Source organism: Bubalus bubalis, chromosome 9 (assembly GCF_019923935.1).
Source record: "Bubalus bubalis isolate 160015118507 breed Murrah chromosome 9, NDDB_SH_1, whole genome shotgun sequence".
Classification (NCBI taxonomy): domain Eukaryota; kingdom Metazoa; phylum Chordata; class Mammalia; order Artiodactyla; family Bovidae; genus Bubalus; species Bubalus bubalis.
This window is the reverse complement of record NC_059165.1, coordinates 36,391,474-36,412,336: the sequence shown is the minus strand read 5'-3', so window position 1 is coordinate 36,412,336 and position 20,863 is coordinate 36,391,474. Positions and strand designations below refer to the sequence as shown.

General features: G+C 36.4%; 1 pseudogene; it reads right to left on the bottom strand.

The window, feature by feature from the left end:
• Positions 1–2,976: 2,976 nt before the first annotated feature.
• LOC102404360 overlaps positions 2,977–20,863 on the bottom strand; it is a 201,757-nt pseudogene continuing 183,870 nt past the window's right edge.

The following is a 20,863-nucleotide window of genomic DNA, read 5'->3' as shown; positions in this document are numbered from 1 at the left end:
TAATAGGCTCCAGTTTCATCCATCTCATTAGAACTGATGCAAATGTATTCTTTTTAATGGCTGAGTAATACTCCATTGTGTATATGTACCACTGCTTTCTTATCCATTCATCTGCTGATGGACATCTAGGTTGCTTCCATGTCCTGGCTATTATAAATAGTGCTGCGATGAACATTGGGGTACACGTGTCTCTTTCCCTTCTGGTTTCCTCAGTGTGTATGCCCAGCAGTGGGATTGCTGGATCATAAAGCAGTTCTATTTCCAGTTTTTTAAGGAATCTCCACACTGTTCGCCATAGTGGCTGTACTAGTTTGCATTCCCACCAGCAGTGTAAGAGGGTTCCCTTTTCTCCACATCCTCTCCAGCATTTATTACTTGTAGACTTATGGATCGCAGCCATTCTGACTGGCATGAAATGGTACCTCATAGTGGTTTTGATTTGCATTTCTCTGATAATGAGTGATGTTGAGCATCTTTTCATGTGTTTGTTAGCCATCTGGATGTCTTCTTTGGAGAAATGTCTATTTAGTTCTTTGGCCCAAAACAATAAAACCAAAGCTTAATTTTCTCATACCAAATGAAATTAAGTGATTCCCATAAGCAGCTAGGGGTACAAACCAGGGTCATAAACCAATTGTTCTGCATATCAACAGCACCTGGGAACTTTTTTTTTTTTTTTTTTTTTTTTTAATTTCAGTATTCTGGTTCTACAGCCCAGACCAACTATGTACAATTTCAGGAATGGAGCCGGGTAACAGGTAATAAAGGAAGGCAGGCAGGCAGGCAAGAAGTAAAGAATATGTAAATGGATGGTAAATAAACAAGACAATTTCCTGAGGGATTGTAACAATAAGTTAGAGTTGAAAAAGCAGCTCTACTCTAGATGTTTTCATTACCAATAGTTCTCTTGCCTCTAAAATCTTTTTCTTTTAATTTTAAGTGAAAAAAATTTAATATCTCTGAAATCTCATTTCCCTCAAAGAGCCTGAAATCAACCACATAGAGACTTCTGATCTGTTGACTTTTCTCCCTTATGTTCACATTTCCCTCCCTAATCAATTTAAATTCCAAATTTACCATGCTATTCACTCACTTACAAAAATGCTCAGATCACTCGTCCCACTCTTTCCCTCTCTTTCCCTGCTGTAACAGTGAACTGGTCTTACTCCATTTATCTGAACTATCCTCTTGCTCACTGTAGGACTCTTTTCCTACAGCTGACTGCTCTATCTCATTCATCACTTATGTCTCTTTCACTGGATTATTTCCATAATCAAAAAATTGTTATGATAATTCTGTATCTAACAGTAAAAGCTCTTATTTTGCATTCCTTTTCAGTTAGCATCCCTTTAACTGCTCCTTTTCACAGCATACCTCTTTGAAATGCTGTCTACATTATCTTTTCACTCTTTTTCAACCTGCGCCAATCATCAAATCCATTCTTGTCAAGGTCAGTAATGACTTCTACATGAAAAAGTACAGTGGCCAATTTTTAGTTCTTATATTATTCTACCTGTTAGCTAGCATTTAATGTAGACAGTCACTTCTTTCTTGTAGAAATACTGTTATTTGATCTATAGCCTAGATCAGTTTTTTTAATTTCCTCCCACCTCACTCCTACTTCCCAGTTCAGTGTCCTCTTTCCTGAATGTTTATTTTCTTCCCAAATTCTAAATAACAGAGTGCACAAGGGTCTGTCCTTGGATATCTTATTTTACCTATGTACACTCAATCTCTAGGTGACCTTAGTCTGTCTCATTGTTTATATGCCATCTTTATGCTGATGACTCACAATTTAATTTCTTCGGCCTCGGCTTTCCTCTGAACTTAAGACTCCTGTATCCCATCTGCCTCCTTAATTCAGCCTTGAATAGGAGCCTCAAATTAAACATGTCCAAAAACAAACTCTTGATGTTTCTCCCCTACTTTTTTCTCAATATCCTCTACCTCAATAAATGATGATAACATTCTACCAATTCTCAAAATAAAAATCTGGCATTTACTTTTGAGCTCTCTCTTTGTCTTATACCCCAATCCAAAAGCAAATCTTGCTCTTACGCCCTTCAGAATCCATCCCACCCTGCTCCAACCATCCACTGGGGCCATTACCTCTCACCTGGGCCACCTCATGAGCCTTCTAATTAGCTCCCCTGTTTGACTCCTACACTCTTCGTGTCATTTTTATCTCCACATATCAGTGTGATTCTTATACAATACATGTCAAATCAACCATCACTTTCTCATGCTAAAGAGAAGTAAAAACCATTCTTTAGAAATTCAATTTAAAAGTTTTACCCGGTTCCCAGATATCCTACCTCCTGTGATTTTATTTCACAATCACTTTTCTCCAGGCTTAATAAACATTTTCCATTATCTGCTGCTGCTGCTGCTAAGTCGCTTCAGTCGTGTCCAACTCTGTGCAACCCCATAGACGGCAGCCCACTAAGCTCCTCTGTCCCTGGGATTCTCCAGGCAAGAATACTGGAGTGGGTTGCCATTTCCTTCTCCAATACAAGAAAGTGAAAAGTGAAAGTGAAGTTGCTCAGTTGTGCCCGACTCTTAGCAACCCCATGGATTGCAGCCTACCAGGCTCCTCCATCCATGGGATTTTCCAGGCAAGAGTACTGGAGTGGGGTGCCATCGCCTTCTCCTTCCATTATCTGCACATGTCCCCAAACAATACTATTTCGGGGATTTTACACATGCTCTACCTTCTGCCTGGAAGGCTCTTCTCCCAGATATCTCAGTGACATATTTCCTCACTTAATTCATCTCTGTTGCAATATCATCTCCCCAGGGAGGTTTTATCTGAACACCATAACTAAAAGAACACCTTTCATGGCTCTCTATTCTCTTCCTATAGTTTTAAATTTTTATTTTATATTTTTCTTATTCTTTTATCTATACACATACTACTTGTATTATTTGTCTTTCCTCATGAAAGTCTTAAGTTTAAAGAGCAAGGACTTTGTCTATGTTTTCCCTATAGTATTTGGGGAGTCCAAACCATGCCTGGCACATACTGAATGTTTGCTGCTGCTAAGTCGCCTTCAGAGACGGCAGCCCACCAGGCTCTCCCATCCCTGGGATTCTCCAGGCAAAAACACTGGATTGGGTTGCCATGTCCTTCTCCAGTGCATGAAAGTGAAAAGTGAAAGCGAAGTTGCTCAATTGTGTCCGCTAGAAATCTGCAAATTATTAACCAGTGGCTTTGGTAAGAGATAACTATAGAAAAAAGCTTGCCTCTATTTCTTATTTGAACTGGATAAATGGATAATGGCTGGGACAGAATGAACATTATTAGGAGAATTAAAGTAGAGGCAAGAACAAGCCAAGGTATTTTAGCCTAGCATAAGAGGTTCAGACTAGAAAAGGTCTTCAGCATCAAACCAAAAAAAACCTAAGGTTTCAGAATAGGGAAATCATAGTATGAGAATGATTTTTAACACTACTGATTTGATGGGATGAGTGAGCAAAGCTGGAAAGCATCAGAACATTTAGAATGAGGTAATAAGGGTGAGCATCGAGGAGGAAGTACTGACTATAGTAACTAGAATGTCAGAGAACACTGGTAAAAACGGTCAAACTTCCTTTCACATATGTAAGGACAGGAAGTTAGGATTAAATAAGAGATTTAAAATATTATAAACACAAGAGTAATCAAAATAATAATAGTAAAAAATAGTAAGAACAAAATAATCTTCAACAGATTTTTCAGATGTTTACTTGCATGATTCTTGAAACTCCACTAGCTCAGGAGCAGTTTGTATTGCCTTCTTTTAATGGAGATTTGGGAACAAAATTTTCTTTACTTTCATGAAGAAAAGCCTTTGAAGGAGCAAAGTGATACCCAGAACTTTATTCAATTCCTCCTGAAGTTTTGCTTCACTTTGTTTTCTTTTAGTAAGCTGAGCACGGAGTTTTAACACCTCCGATTTGAGATTGCTATTTTCATCTTTCAATTTCACAACACGCTTGATTTTTGCTTTAGATTCTGATGACCCAATAATTTAGCATATGAATCTCTTAGATTATTTAGTTGTTCCTGAGCCACACCATGTTCATTCAACAAAGCCTGTTTCTCTGCTTCAAATGCATCCAGTTGTAGCTGAAAAGGCTTTGTTTTATTATATAATTCTTCATAGAGGAGACGCCACTTATTCATTTCCTCAGTTAATTCTGCTATTGAGTTTTCTTTTCCAGCTTTTCTTCCTCTTCCAGTTGTTTCTTACAGTCTTTGCTTTGTTGCTTAAGTTGGTTCTGCAAATCAGTTATTCTTTTAAGAGAAGAAATTGTAATTTCTTTAATTTCTGCTGCTCTAAGTGCTGATTTGGTCTGCAGATCTAGAAGCATCCTTGCATATTCTTAATTTGAGTTCTCAGTTGCCAATATCTGATCTCGGACATCCTCTGCACTTTGCTCAGCCTTGGCCGGTTTTTCCTTGAATGATTCGTTCTGCACCTTAAGATCTTCTAGCTCACTTGCTGTTGATGCTTTATAGCTTTCACATTGAGCAGTAACATCTTCCAGGTTCTGCACTGTACTGTTATGTTTTTCTTGCAAAAGCAGGGTGGCCTGAGTATAAGCAGCATTACTTTCCTCCAGCTTGGCTTCTTTCCCTTTCAGCTTTTCTTCGAGGTGTTTTAGTTCTGCAGCTCTCGATTGTGCTTCCTCTTCCAGTTGCTTAAGCAGGTTTTCCACTTGTTCCTCCTTTTGCTGTAATTTATCCAGCTCATCCAAGGCCTGCTTTAATTCTCCCTCAAAGACAGTTCTCTCTTTAATCATTTCTTCTTGAAAAGAACATAACTTCTGCTGAAGACCAGAAGATAATTCCTTCTCTTGTTGCAGAAGTGAATCCATTTACAGTACTTTTTGTTGTAGTTCTTCATGTTCTTGTTTTTCAAGAATAGACTTCTCTTTTAAGCTTTGTATCTCAGAATTTAGATTTTTGTCCCATTCTCTGTTCCTATTGATGAGGTCTTCTTTTTCTTCTTCAAGTACCTGGCATTTAGACTTCATGTCTTCTACTTGTTTAGACAATATATATTTTCCTCAAGAGCCTGCTTAAGGCTTAAAACTTAAGAAATAAGTTGTGCATCAGATCAAGTGGAAAAATACAAGCTAGATATTGCCCAGTTAGAAGAAAATCTGAAAGAGAAGAATCATGAAGTGAATGTTTAAATACACTTAAATGAAGTTTTGAGTAAACATTTACTGTAAGCCAGGCTTTTTTTTTTCTTGTCCTACCCTCCTGCAGAAAATAAGCAAATAGAAAATAAACTAACCCAAACAAAAGTCAGATAATTACATATGGTAATAAGTACCCTGAGGGAAATGCATACAATGATGTGTTTTATGAAATTACATTCAGTTGGCCAGGGCAGGCATTTCTGGAGAAGTGCTATTTAACTTGATGCATATAGGCTAAGCAGAAGCTAACCACTGAGAAAGTTAGAAGTAAAACACTCTAGTAGAAGAAACTACATATATTAACATTCACGTGCTTAGTCACTCAGTTGTGTTCGACTCTGAAATCCTATGGACTGTTGCTCACCAGGTTCCTCTATGGGATTATCCAGGCAAGCGTATTACAGTAGATTGCCATTTCCTCCACCAGATAGTGAAGTTGCTCAGTTGTGTCCGACTCTTTGCGACCCCATGGACTATAGCCTACCAGGCTCCTCCCTCCATGGGATTCTCCAGGCAAGAGTACTGGAGTGGGTTGCCATTTTCCTTCTCCAGGGGATCTTCCCGACCCAGGGATCAAACCTGGGTCTCCCACATTCCAGGCAGACGCTTTTACCTCTGAGCCACCAGGGAAGCACCAGTAGGATCTTCTTAACCCAGGGATCATACCTGCGTCTCCTCTGGCTCCCGCATTGACAGTCAGATTCTTTACCACTGAGCTACCTGGGAAGCCACAAATATTAAGATCCTATATTAAAAGAAAAATCTAAATGCTATGTAACTGATAGAGGGACTAAGACTACCACAGGGGAGGTATCGGAATGAACACAGGAGTAAATCAGTGAATCTAACAGCAGGGAAAGAGATGTCACTTGAGAGGATTTGTGTAATTATCTGGGTAAATGGTAAGATTTAATTTTACCATGATGACTTTCTGCATTACCAGTGCCCTACGACCTAAATATTACCCTGACTGTTTTCCCAACAAGAGTTACTTCCCCTGCACCACATGGGCTAAGCTATTCCACACTCATTCTAACCAGCACCACACACGTTGTCATTCTTCAAAAATACAAAATATATAGCTTGATTAGAGTATCTTGACATCTGTTTAAACAACATTATGAGAGTTTTTAAAAAATGATTATATCTGCTGCAAAGACAGAAAAATAAATTCTAGTTCCAGTTAACACCTTACAGTTCTTATCAATACATTACGGTGTTATCAATACATTAGTGACTGCATCTCAGTTTTTTTATCTGCATAATAATGGAGTTTGGCTAGATCACTGGTTGTCAAATTGTGTTCAGAGGAACTGACATAGAGGTCTCCTCAGGGAAGAGCTAACCAGAGTAAATGGACTTCTGGACATCAAACTCTAGTGTGAAAAAAGCATCCTTGAGTTAATTTTAGGAAATATTGGAGTCCCATGTAAGACTAAATTTTAAAATGTATGTTTCTGTACACATTGACAGATTTGTGATAAAATATAGTTCAAATTTTAATAGTAGAACATGCTGTGAATATACTGTTCACTATGAAATTATTTCAAATTTTCTTTGTATTTGAATATTTTCTTAAAATGTTGTCAAAAACGGGTTTTGGACTTTATTTTAAAGCTTAATTAGCACTTATATCCTATGAATCAATGAAATTGTAATCTAGCCTTTGGATTTAAGGAACAATTTTTAACATGCTAGTAATACACCATGTTTATATTGTAGAGAAATGATTAAATCTACATAATCTTTTGGAAGACTGTATGCAGCTTTTTAAGTTTGGAGGATAATTATAATATCATGGTGGTTTTTGCCATACATCAACATGAATCAGCCACACATGTGTAGGTGTCCCCCCATCCTGAACCCCCTCCCACCTCCCTCCCCACTCCATCCCTCTGGGTTGTCCCAGAGCACTGGCTTTGAGTGCCCTGCTTCATGCATTGAACTGGCACCGTTCATCTATTTTACATATGGCCACATACATGTTTCAATGCTATTCTCTCAAATCATCCCACCCTAGCGTTCTCCCACAGAGTCCAGAAGTCCGTTCTTTACATCTATGTCTCTTTTGCTGTCTTGTATATAGAATTGTCATTACTATCTTTCTAAATTTAGAAGACTGTATGCAGCTTTGAGGCAGAGGTACTCATTTCTTTCCATGCTTCTAGGTACTAGAACAGAGACAAGCTCATTAGAGGCTCATAAATATGCAGGTGTGAGGGAGATTTTTAATGAACGAATAAAGAGATGGCATAATAGCTCAGTACTCATTTTGCTAAATAATTTCATTTTATTTTATTAAGTGATAAAGCCTTCAAAATCAATTTGTATATTTGAGTTTACATGGTTGCTTTTGTACAAGTGTAATATTCCTTTGTTTCCTTTCTTTGGCATATATTAAAAAATAATACAAAGCAAAGAGAATAAAAAAGTCTGAGTTCAGTAAAAAGTACTTACCAAAAAAGGCCCTGTGTGCTTTTTAAGCCACCATTCCAGCAAGGGACAAAACTAACTGGCATCATAGTGTCCCAAACACTGCAGTAATTAGCAAACCCCTCTCTCCCCCATGCCCAGTGAAGGGACAGCTTTTTTCCTTTCCTTTTTCAAAACAGTATAAGATTTCACTCAGCCTCACAATGGAGTAGGAAATGGAAACCCACTCCAGTTTTATTGCATGGAGAATCCCATGAATAGAGGAGCCTGGTAGGCTACAGTCCATGTGGTTGCAAAGAGCTGGACATGACTGAGTGACTGAGCATGCACATAACCTTACAACGTCAATCCTTTGAAGATGGAATTGAGGTTGTCTACTTTTGAACCTTTATTGCAAACAACTGATTTCCTTGTGTTCACTTGGCACAGAGATTGGGATATCAACTCCTTCATGGGTGTCTCTTAAGCACATTTTAGAGGAACCACTTACTGTCAAAGTTATCAAAACAAAACAAGCAATTAATGAAAACCTGATGTTTCAGTAGTCATACAGGAGAAAACAAATAATAAAACCTACAAAGGAGTGTCGTGCCTGGCTCACAGGTTGTGACAATAAGCAGTCAGATATTTCAATTAACCATGACTACATTTCATAATGATGGCAGCAGGAGGTTACGAACAGTTTCATTTGTGCTCTGCTGACATATTAGCAAGTAAGTACTTCTCCCCAAATGTAAATGTTTTCTACTAAGTGAGTAAACATGCAGAGAATTTTACTTGTGATCAAACGGAATTTTTCTCCCAAACTTTAATAAATTTTAAATGGTATGTGTTCATTTTCCTTGTTAATTATAGTCATGTGCACACTGACGCTGATGAAAATCTAATTCACTCAAATTAGGACTGAGTGGTGTATTTCCAAATGTCTTCACTAATGAGAAGGTAGTCCACTGACAGAGCAAATAAAGCAGAGTCTCAAACAACCAGCTGGGAAGGTTATGCCCTGAATCACTACAGTTGAGAAGTCATTCCTTAGTGTGTTCCAATAAGAAAATAAAGAATGACAAACCGAATGCTTCTTTTGTACCAGGGATTGCAATGACTGTTTCAACTGCTTAATCCCATATACTCCTGACCATTTATGGAAGGAGATAATTTGATCTTAATTTCAAAGATGACAAAACTGAGACTGGTGAGGTAAATTGTTCAAGGTCACCCACCTGGTAAGTAACAAAGCTGACTCAGCCCAGTTCTATTTGATTCTAAGGCATAAATGCTTAACCACCAATTTGATGGCCCCTGTTCAATCATGCCTCACTGTAGCGCAGCACCCTGACTAGACTGTAGGAAACTAATTTTCACCCAGAGCTCTTTTGTTTGCATAACAGTTCTAGTCTGTGGATACAGAATATCAAGGTGTCAACTCTTACAGGCATGTCCTTTCTGAATTCTCTTCTCAGCATAGTGAAAGTGAAAATTAAAATGTTAAAAAAAAGAAAAAAAATCAAATCAAAGTTACCATAACTTTACAGAGTATATTTTGACAAGGAATATATATGTTTTGAAAATTAAGTATAAAAATATGTAATGATCAGTAGAAATAAAAGATAGGAAATTAAGTAACCTTCCCTTTTAAATTTATTTTTCATTTGCCAATAAAAGTGAGGACATGACACTAATTAACCAATCAGTTAACATTCTTTATTTACAACCTTTAAAAGAATAAAGGACTTTGCAATACTATGATCAGTATTATTACTTAACAAAAATTTTCTATTTTTACATGTAAAATATGAATAGCTCATTAATATCCTGTGGTATTATTAACTTATATATATCAAGGAAACATTTTCCCAAAGTACTTTGTTCTCTCTTTTTTTCCTACAAATACATCAAAAAACACATGACTTTATTTAAATTTAAAGGAATGATTTCATTGTTTGAGTATGCCCAGTATCTATTTTTCCCTTCTGCTAAGTAGTACCTTGATTTTCTTCTGGTGGGTCCCCCTAACTCATGCTCAGACAATGTGATTAAAGGGGTCTGAGACTAGTCCAAGGACTGAGAGATTAGCATATGGTCAGTTAGAGCTACATATCATGATTTAAATGTGGCCAAATGACCTGATATAGGCCAAGCAACTCAAGCCTAGAATTTTTATTGCTGTTTTTTGAATTGGGAAATAGAATATCTTTCAAAGAGGGTTACTAAGCTGGGAAAATGTGAGCCTGAATATCCTGGTGGTCCTTCACCTACTTTATAGGACAGCTTGCCAGAGACTAAGGTCAACTTCTAGGACAGAAGATCCACGAAAAGGAACAGAAAGATTCTTGGAGACATTTTCCAACACCTGGATCCAACTGTGCCAGAAGCTTGGATCTTTCCAGGCAGATATTCATTTCCTAGGCTTCTAAATTCCTTATGTTGTGTAATTTGTGTGAGCTGGGTTTTTATGACTTATGCCCCAAAGAGTCTTGCTAGTATAGTTTGACCCAAAGGAAAGAAAAATATTCACCAAGATGCTACAACACACAAAATTGAGAGGGTTACTTATTTCAGACTAAAACTAGCCTTCCTATAGGATTTCTCTTCTCTATGATATAAGGCAATTAGATAAAGTGTGGAAATTTTATGAAACGGACTTTTAGGCTTAGTCCTCAGAATTGCTACATAAACCCAATATAACACAGCTAAATATATTCACTTATTCTAGAGTTAGGGGTGCTGCAGTCCATGGGGTCACAAAGAGTTGGACATGACTGAGTGACTGAACTGAACTGATTCTAGAGTTAACACCAAAAATTCTATAAATTCTTTTTGATTACAAAAGTAAAGAATTATTAACTTAAAAGCTTTATTACAAAACAAGGAGATAACTTTCAAATAAGAAACAATACATAAAGGTAAAGTTGAATCAATAGACCTGGTTCTAAGCCCCTGTGACTTTTCCCTTTCTGCTTATCAATTTCCTCATCTATATATAAAATGAAGATGATAAAATATTCTCTGTAGTAATAAAGCTCCTTAGTTTTATTGATAACACTACAGAGTATTTATATGTGGTTAATTGGAAGACATGACCCACATAAATAGTGAAGCTTTATTGTCTGGATTCATTTAAAACCTATTTCACAACAGAAGGCTGACTTTATATCATAAACAAATCACTTTTTACCATCTCAACAGAAACATGTTATGACATTTTTCAAGGCATTTTACTTGTATAAGTCATGCTTCCTTAGTTTCCCAGACACTTGAGGCAGAATAAAAGGGAGAAAACTAAGCATGTCTATCTCCTCTGTGTTGGCAACCATGCCATTTCTGAGAATCTAGAAAGAGATTCCCAGATCCCAACCCTGAAGTTGAATACTAGTATTTCTTCAATGGTCCCTACCATATTCTTATAGAGTATTAAATTGTCTTCTGTAAATGTTATTGGCTGTTCACCTCTATGCCCTGCCACACATGACCTTCTTCTGTTGTCCTGCTGATATTGTCACTTCACATGTGCTTTAGCAGAGTTTGAACTGGCCACGCCCATTATCCCCAAATGACTTTAGCTACAGTCTGGGAAACTAAATGCCAAAAGGCATCCCATTGACCATCACAGGATGCCTGTCTGAGCTTTTCAGGAAAAACTATGAAGAAAAACACTTGAGTTCACTGCCATACACAAATCCCCACCATTCTCATATCTCCTGCTGTGTGGCTGCCAGAACAAAGTGCCATGCTCATAAACTGACATTAATTAGCACATGTAACCAAGGATGATTGTAATTAAGCACACAATTATGAACATTTCAACTTTAATCCCCAGAAAATTACTTCATGAACTATGTTATGAGCCTGGCTCAAAGAAAATAGGTATGACTACTTTTAAGCCATATTTGGAGCTTCCCAGGTGGTGCTAGTGGTAAAGAATCCATCTGCCAATGGAGGAGATATGAGACCCAAGTTTGATCCTTGGGTGGGGAAGATCTCCTGGAGAAGGACATGGCAATCCACTCCAGTATTCTTGCCTGGAGAATATCATGGACAGAGGAGTTTGGTGGGCTACAGTCCATGCAGTCGCACAGAGTTGGACATGACTGAAGCGATTTAGCATGCATACAAGTTGCATTTAATAGTCATTTGCCAACAATCCAAGCAGCCAGCTTAAATATGCAGAATTCTGATTATGTATATGTTTGCTGCTGCTAAGTCACTTCAGTCGTGTCCGACTCTGTGCAACCCCATAGATGGCAGCCCACCAGGCTCTGCCATCCCTGGGGTTCTCCAGGCAAGAACACTGGAGTGGGTTTCCATTTCCTTCTACAATGCATGAAAGTTAAAAGTAAAAGTGAAGTCTCTCAGTCGAGTCTGACTTTGCAACTCCATGAATTGAAGCCTACCAGGCTCCTCCGTCCATGGGATTTTCCAGGCAAGAGTACTGGAGTGGGGTGCCATTGCCTTCTCCAATGTATATGTTTACTGATACAATATTAACATCTCTAATTTTGTACACATTTCCAAAGATATGGTTTGAACTTCATGCCAACTTTGGCATTTAGTTAACTGCTTTGTTAACTCAAATTAAGTCATGTCCTATAGTGTTATAAGTTGCTCTGCTTAAGTCAAAAGGAAGTTCTCTTTCCACAGAAGATATGCTTCATACCTCTTTGCCTCCTTATTTTTATCTCCTCCTCTCTCTATTCCCTCCTTCTTTCCTATACTTCTTCCTTCCTCAGTCTTAATTTATCTCCTTCTATATTTTGGATATTATACTAGGATGTAGAGAATATAACATTGAACAAGACAGAAGCTCATTTTCCTTCAAGGATATTAAAATACAGCTGAAAAGAGTAAACTGGAATAATGAATAGATTGAGGGATGAATAGACGGACAGATATGCTAATGTGAATATACCAAAATATTAATTATGAAATTTAGGTGGTAGAATTAATATAAATGCTCAATCTGCAATTGTTTCTGGAGAAGGCAATGGCACCCCACTCCAGTACTCTTGCCTGGAAAATCCAATGGATGGAGGAGCCTGGTAGGCTGTAGTCCATGGGGTTGCTAAGAGTCGGACACCACTGAGCGACTTCCTTTTCACTTTTCACTTTCATGCATTGGAGAAGGCAATGATAACCCACTCCAGTGTTCTTGCCTGGAGAATCCCAGGGATGGGGGAGCCTGGTGGGCTGCCGTCTATGGGGTCGCACAGAGTCGGACACGACTGAAGCGACTTAGCAGCAATAGCAGCAATTGTTTCAATTTTTCTGCACGTTAAAAAATTTTCACAGAACTATGGAGAAAAATTCAGTAGAAGAGATAGAAAATAAAACAAGCAATTCTATAAAGTATAATAATTGCTCTAAAAAGAGATGTACAAAATATTAGAGGAGCAAGTCTTGTCTACCCTGGAGAAGGAAATGGCAACCCACTTCAGTGTTCTTGCCTAGAGAATTCCATGAACAAAGCCTGGCAGACTGTACAGTCCATGGGATCTCAAAGAGTCGGTCACGACTGAGTGACTATCACTGAGTATTTTCTGGAGATTGAAATTTCTTTCCTTACATTTAAAAAAAATGATACAGAAGCCATAATGTCTCTCTTTTTGAATAGTGTGATATGGTTTGTTTGACAGCTAGGACTGCTATATTCATTTTTCTATCATGATAAACAAGACTTAAGATGTGACTGACAACTGAGATCTTCATGACATCTTAGAACCAGTAATGCAGACCAAATCTAAGGCCACATTTACATCTAGATTTTCAAATTATGAGAGACAATAAAGTTCCTATATTTTAAAAATTACTTTGTGTTTTCAATTATTGCAACAGAGAATCCAAGCTTGTATAGAGGACTATTTTTGTTGTTCATTTGTTTGTTTTATTTCTAATTCCCTGTTTACCTCTGATTCCTGGTTCATCAATTTAAGGGACTAGTTTTTCCAGTGCTTTGCAGCCCTTGACATGCAGCCTCAGGTGATGAGTCATAAGACACAAATATGAATGAAAATACATTACTAAACCAAATACTACCTCTAGATCAAGATACATATGGTAACAAAGCTGGTATATTTTGACCCTCTCTCCCTGGTTCTGACTTGCTTAGCTATTGTCAACCCTAGTCAGTGTAATATAACTTATCCTCAACATTCCAAAATTTTCAATTTAGTCATATATTAAAATGAACAATAAACCTTTTATTATTATAAAACAATAAACTTTTGAAAATGTAACATTCATTGATCCAGAAGTCTTTAATTTCTTATCACAGGTAAGTTAAAAAAAAAAAAGAAAGGGTCTGTTTGGAAATAACTCAATCCATCTGTACTTTGTTCCTTTATTTAAAACAAAATCTTCTCATGTTTGTAATCATAGAAGAAAAAACAAAAAATAAATGTTGGCATGGTTAAAAAATAGTTCAGTGTTTGGGAAATGGGGTTTCTTTCTATGTAAGTATTGAATATATGACATTGGCTCACTTTTTACACCTATGTCTGCATATTTGTTGAGAGGAAAATTTAAAAAAAATGTCTATTTTATCTGATATGAGTACTGGGTTCAAGATGGGGAACACGTGTATACCTGTGGCGGATTCATGTTGATATATGGCAAAACCAATACAATATTGTAAAGTTAAAAGATAAAAAATTAAAAAAAAGTTCTGTGTACGAGACAGCAAAAGAGACACTGATGTATAGAACAGTCTTATAGACTCTGTGGGAGAGGGAGAGGGTGGGAAGATTTGGGAGAATGGCATTGAAACATGTAAAATATCATGTATGAAATGAGTTGCGAGTCCAGGTTCAATGCACGATACTGGATGCTTGGGGCTGGTGCACTGGGACAACCCAGAGGGATGGTATGGGGAGGGAGGGGGGAGGAGGGTTCAGGATGGGGAACACATGTATACCTGTGGCGGATTCATTTTGATGTTTGGCAAAACTAATACAATTATGTAAAGTTTAAAAATAAAATAAAATTAAAAAAAAAAAGTTCTGAGTATTTTTTGAGCTTTATGGGTCAGGCCAACATATTTTATCCCCTACAACAATCAGCAGGAATTCCAACCTGTCCTCCATTTTTATTGGTCCTTCTTGCAGTTATCAAATAAGTATCTTTTGATCTATAAATGGTGGTAGTACTATTCTATCGGGAGAGACATATTTAGGGTGAAACCACTTAAGAGCAAGAACAGCCAATCAAACAAAGATCAACTTTGTCTTCAGTAGCCTTCAAATTGTTTTTTATGGTCCTCCTTTTCTCTCCCAATTCTGTTTCCCATTTCAATCCCTACACATAACATACTTGGTGCTGGGATGTGGTGTTTATCCATATGGCTCATTTTTTTGTACCAGAAGTCCAATATCACTCTTTATTCCCATCTTTTCTTATTCCCTTGTATTAGCTTTCTATTTGAAAACAAATCACCATATGCTTAGAGGCTTAAAACAACCCAAATTTATCACATCACAGTCCTGAAGGTCAGAAGTCTGGGCTACCCCTGGTTCAGCTGGTTTTCTGCTCCAAGTTTCACCAGGCTGAATTAATAATATTTCCCTGTATGTATATATCACATTATCTTTATCCATTTATCTGCAAATGGACATTTGGTTTATGTTCATATCTTAGCTATTGTGAATAATGCTGCAGTGAACATGGGAGTACAGGTATCCCTTTGATATCTTGATTTCAGTACTTTTGGATATACACCCAAAAATGGAATTCCTGGATCATGTAGTAAGTAGTTCTATTTTTGATTTCTTGAGGAACTTCCATACTGTTTCCTAGAGTGGGCTGCAGTTTTTGACATTCTCACAATAGTGTACAATGGCTCAATTTCTCCACATCCTCTCCAAAGCTTGTTATTTTTTGTATTTTTGATAATGTCCATCCTAACATGTATGTGGTGGTACTCATTGTGGTTTTGATTTCCATTTCTTGGATAATTAGCTATGTGGGGCATCTTTTCACATACCAAGTAGTCATTTTATAGGTCTTTGGACAAATGTGTTATCAGGTCCTTTGTCCACTTTTTGTGTTATTTGTTTTTTTTTGTTTGTTTGTTTTATGGCTATGGTGTTGTAGGAACTATATATATTTTGGATGTTAGCCCTTTATCTTAAAAATGGTTTGCAAGTATTTTTTTTCAGATTTTATAGATTGTCTTTTGACTCTGTTCATTGTTTTCTGGGAACCTTTTTGTTTGACATATTTCCACTTGTCTATGTTTGCTTTAAAGTAGTGTCAACAAGCTTTTCTCTGTATTTTCTTCCAGGAGTTTTACAGTAGAGATCTTATGTTTAAGTCTTTAATTAGACTTGATTTTTATATACAGTATACAATAGAAATCCAGTCTCATTCTTTTGCATAAAGATATATAGTTTTTTAGAGTCATTTATTGAAATAATATTTTTCTCATTGTGTATTCCTGGCTCCCTTGTCAAAGATCAGTTGACCATATATGTGTGGGTTTATTTCTGGTCTGTTTTGTTCCATTGATCTGTGTCTCTGTCTTTATATAAGTACCATACTGTGGCTTTGTGATATATTTTGAAATCAGGCATTGTATTGCCTCTAGCTGTGATCTTCTTTTTTTTAAAGAAGAAAGAGAGGCTTTCTTGGGTCTTTATGGTTCTACATAAATTTAAAATAATTTTTGCAAAAAAAAACTATTGGATTTTGATGGGGATAGAATTAAGTATATAAACCATTTTAAGTAGTATGGACATTTTAAAAATATCAAGTCTTCCGATTCATGAACATGGGATCTTTCCATTTATTGTTGCATTAATGTTTTGTAGTTTTCAGTACACATGTCTTTTACCTTCTTGCTTATATTTACTCCTAAGTATTTTATTCTTTCTGATGTTATATTAAATGGGATTGTTTTCTTAATTTCCTTTTCTGATAAGTTCTTGTTTGTACATAGAGTAGGGATCAGTTTTAGTGTGTTGATTTTCCATTCTGTAACTACAAAATTTGTTTATTACTTTAAAGTTTTTGGTGAAATTTAGAATTTTCTATATATAAGACCTGTCATCTGCAAAAAAGACAATTTTATTTTTTTCCTTTCCAATTTTAATGCCTTTTATTTAACTTTCTTGCCAAATTGCTCTGGCTACAACTTTGAGTACTGTATTAAATAGAAGTGGCAAGAGTGGGCACCCTTGTTGTGTTTCTAATCTTGACAATCTTTTAGTTTTTTACTATTGAGTGTGATGTTAGCTGTGACCTTGTCATATATGGCCTTTAATATGCTGAAATATATTCTTGCTATACCCAGAAAAGCAACAAAAAAGAGGGAAGAGTTGTTGTGTTTTTTTTTTTTTAAAAGGATGTGTTGATTTTTTGAAAAGATAAATAAAATTGACAAACTTTTAGGTGAATTAAGAAAATTAGAAATAAAAATAAAATTAGAAATGAAAGAGAAAATATTACAGCTGATGTTACAGAAATGCAAAGAATCATAAGAAATCATGAACAATACACCAAAAAATTGGATTATGTCAAAGAAATGAATAAATTCCTGAAAACATATAACCTACCAACAAAGAATCATGAAGAAGTAGAAAACCTGAACAAATCAAAATCAGTAAAGATATTGAATTGTTAAACAAAATGGCCACCAACAAAAAGTCTCCAAATAATAAATGCTGAAGAGGGTGTGGAGAAAAAGGAACCCTCCTACAGTGTTGGTTGGAATGTAAATTGATGCACACTCTGTGGAAAATGTTTTCAAGTTTCCTTAGGAAAAAAACTAAAAATAGAGTTTGTATATGATACTGCAATCCTACTCCTGGGCATATATCTGGAGAAAACTCTTAATTTTAAAGATACACGCACCCTACTGTTCATAGCAGCACTGTTTACAACAACCAAGACATGGAAGCAACCCAAGTGTCCATCAACAGATGAATAAAGAAGATGTGATACATATACACAATGGAGTATCACTTATATGTGGAATCTAAAAAATGATACACATAAACTTATCTACAAATCAGAAATAGACTAACGGACATAGAAAACACATTCATAGTTTCCAAAGGGAAAAGGGAGAGGGGGGCTAGATTAGAAGTTTGGGATTAAAATATACACCTACTCTATATAAAATAGATAACCAAAGAGGACCTACTGTAGAGCACAGGGAACTATGCTTGGTCTCTTGTAATGATACATAATGGAAAATAATCTTAAAAAAAAGAATACTGTGTATTTAGCTGTTTCCTTAGCTAAAGTCTGTTTTAGTTGCTTTCAACCAAGAACACTGAACAGTACAGAACATCAAATGTGCTAATGGAGACTCTGAAGGAGCTAATAGAACTTCACAGGGGACCTGATTGACTGCAATCCCAGGCTCAGATTCTGAAAGAGGAATACAGCCTTGCCCCTGATGTAGTTTTGCCACTCATCCAGGGATTTTCATTTGAAAGAATTTAACTATGCATTTGGAAAATGCTAATTTAATTCTCACTTTGTTGTTGTTTTGCTATCATGTCATTTTTTTCTATTTACATGACTAAGTGTTCAATGAGTTGTAAGCAAAATAAAAATTTTCAATTTTGACATATTTACATAAGAAATTAGTGTAATGATTTTTAATTGCATTCCAGTGAAATAAACTCATAGTCACAGTAATTCAGATGGAAAACCATGCATATTTTTCCTTTAATGAAAAATGAAGTTTCTCATTTAGAAGACTAAAATTAAACTCAGCTATGTTCTTAAGAAAGTCTTGAAAGTAATTTCAAACAAGAATAACAGAAACAGTAAAAAGTCAAAATTAAACATCATACCTAGCTTAAATCCTTCATTTGGCCACAACATGCATTTTTTTAATTCTTCGGTTTCCCACTCTTTCTTCTTTTGCTGTAGATAATATGGAGCTAAAGAGAACTAAAGATCTAGTGGTGGCAACTTCATCAACAATTCGAATGATGAGTAAAATAGAAGACAGACATCTCTTACATGTGAATGCCAATTAAAATCAAATGAAAAAGAGAGAGAGCACGAAAGTCACATATCAATATTTACTGATCAATGAAACCACTTCCACTTTATTTCAGATATTGGCTAGAAAAGGAAACAGTCAAATTACGCAGAATACATCTTTGTATTCTTTATCCTAGCTTAAAACAAAGGCAGGTTCTGAGTCTGCATAGTGGGTATTATGGCTTGATTCTCTTTACATATACTTGGTTTATTATGAGATACAGTTTTAAACGTAATATTAATACTAACCAATTCTTTAAAGCATGACATTTTGGTGAATTATGATTCTTTCCAGTCAAGCCTAAAGGAGTCAACCTTGAATCTTCATTGGAAGGATTGATGTTGAAACTGAAGCTCCAATATTTTGGTTTTCTGATATGAAGAGCTAACTCACTGGAAAAGACCCTGATGCTGGCAAAGATTGAAGGCAGGAGGAGAAGGGGACAACAGAGGATGAGATGGTTAGATAGCATCACTGACTCAATGGACATGAATCTGAGCAAACTCTGAGAGACAGTGAAGGACAGGGGAGCCTGGCATGCTACAGTCCATGGGGCCACAAAAAGCTGGACATGACTTAGTGACTGCACAACAACAACAACCAGTTTTGTCAAAGAAACTTTTTACCAGAAACAATATTTATTTTGTGCCAATTTAAAACTCATAGAAAGCAGATTCCAAGATTTCCTCTCTCAGCAGTGACTAGCTTTAACAAATTTTTATTAGGAAGTCATTTCAGATGATTGTTTTACTAAATTAGAGTTATTTAGTCTTATTAATCTCAATTGCAATAAACAAGTATTTTCTGAACACTAAGTGTATATGTTTCAGGCTGTATATGTAGATTTCTGTGTGTGTGTGTGTGTGTGTGTGTCCATCCAAGTTTCCATGCCCTTCTTCCTTTAAGGGAACCCTTCACTACAAATATGATTGGGGGGGATATTTTCCATCACATCCCCCTCTAGAAGGCTGGTCAGTGGAGAACTAAAGAATCTTTAATCTTTATTCTGCCCCCTTTGCTGGCAGTTGTATGCAAACACATGGACTATGTCACGAATCACAAGTTTGCAAATCTTTTATTCATTTGATTGTGAGGTAAAGAGGATGAGCACCTGCCTCTTTAAACACAGCATATGCTTCCTACTATCATATCAGCTTTCTTTCCACACCCCCGCCCCCAACCACCCATATGCACACTTGACAAGTTTGGTTCTCCAGCCTTTATTTTCCTCTGTGAATTCCAAAAAGCTTTTTATTAAATTTCTTTTTTCAGGATAGCTAGAGATGGTTTTAGTTGCTTGCTATAAGGAAATTTAAAACTCAAGAGGCCTGATACACTATCAGATTTAAAGGATGGAACTGACTACTCATACATGCCAGACATTCAGGAAAAGTAACTGCACGTGTGGGTAAAAGGGATGGGAGAGAATATTGATTGATGCTAGTTTTGCAAATGCTGATTCACTTAAAACCCCTGCCTTTCCATCTCCTTTTTTTAACAACCTTAGAATTACTGAAGGAAAATCTCTCAGTATTCTCTTTGCCAAGTAAGACTGTCCCACTTTTAAGGTTTAAAAATGTGTAGTTTAAAGCTTTCATTTAGCAAATATGTACCCTTAAAATATTAGAAAACTAAACATTTATAAAATAAACTTTGCCATCATCATTACATACAAAATTTTAGAAACCTAATTATGTTCACATCTCTACCCTTCTACAGTTGAGCTTATGTACTGTCACTGTTTAAATTTTATTTGACATAAATGAAAAGGAAAGTAGCTTTAAAACAGATCTGCAACTAGCATCATTGTGTTAGAGTTGCAGGCGACCAAACTCAGGCTCATGAGCTTGCCTTCAGATTTAATTCTAGATGTCCTTTCTCTCCTGCACATGTGAATAAATAGGGAAATGATTTCTGTTAGCTAGATCTCTGGTTTAAGCAGAAATGCAATCATCATGGTTCCTAAGTGTTGTGTGTACACTCTCTAACTCAATTTTCTCAGCATTATTTAGACACGCTCACTGCTTAAACCTGATAGGAAGCCTTCCCGCCCATACCAATTAACCTAACCCTGCAATTTAGTTTTACCCAGTCGTCCTTGAATCCTCCCTTGTTCTCCTCTGTGCTGCCTATTTGAATTGGTTTGAATCCTTTCCCAGAAAGTGTTTCTAATCTAAAAATTGTCTTAATCTCTTTGGTCCAATTTTTTCCTGCTCTTTAATTTCCCACAGGACCCAAGTGGATTTCCAA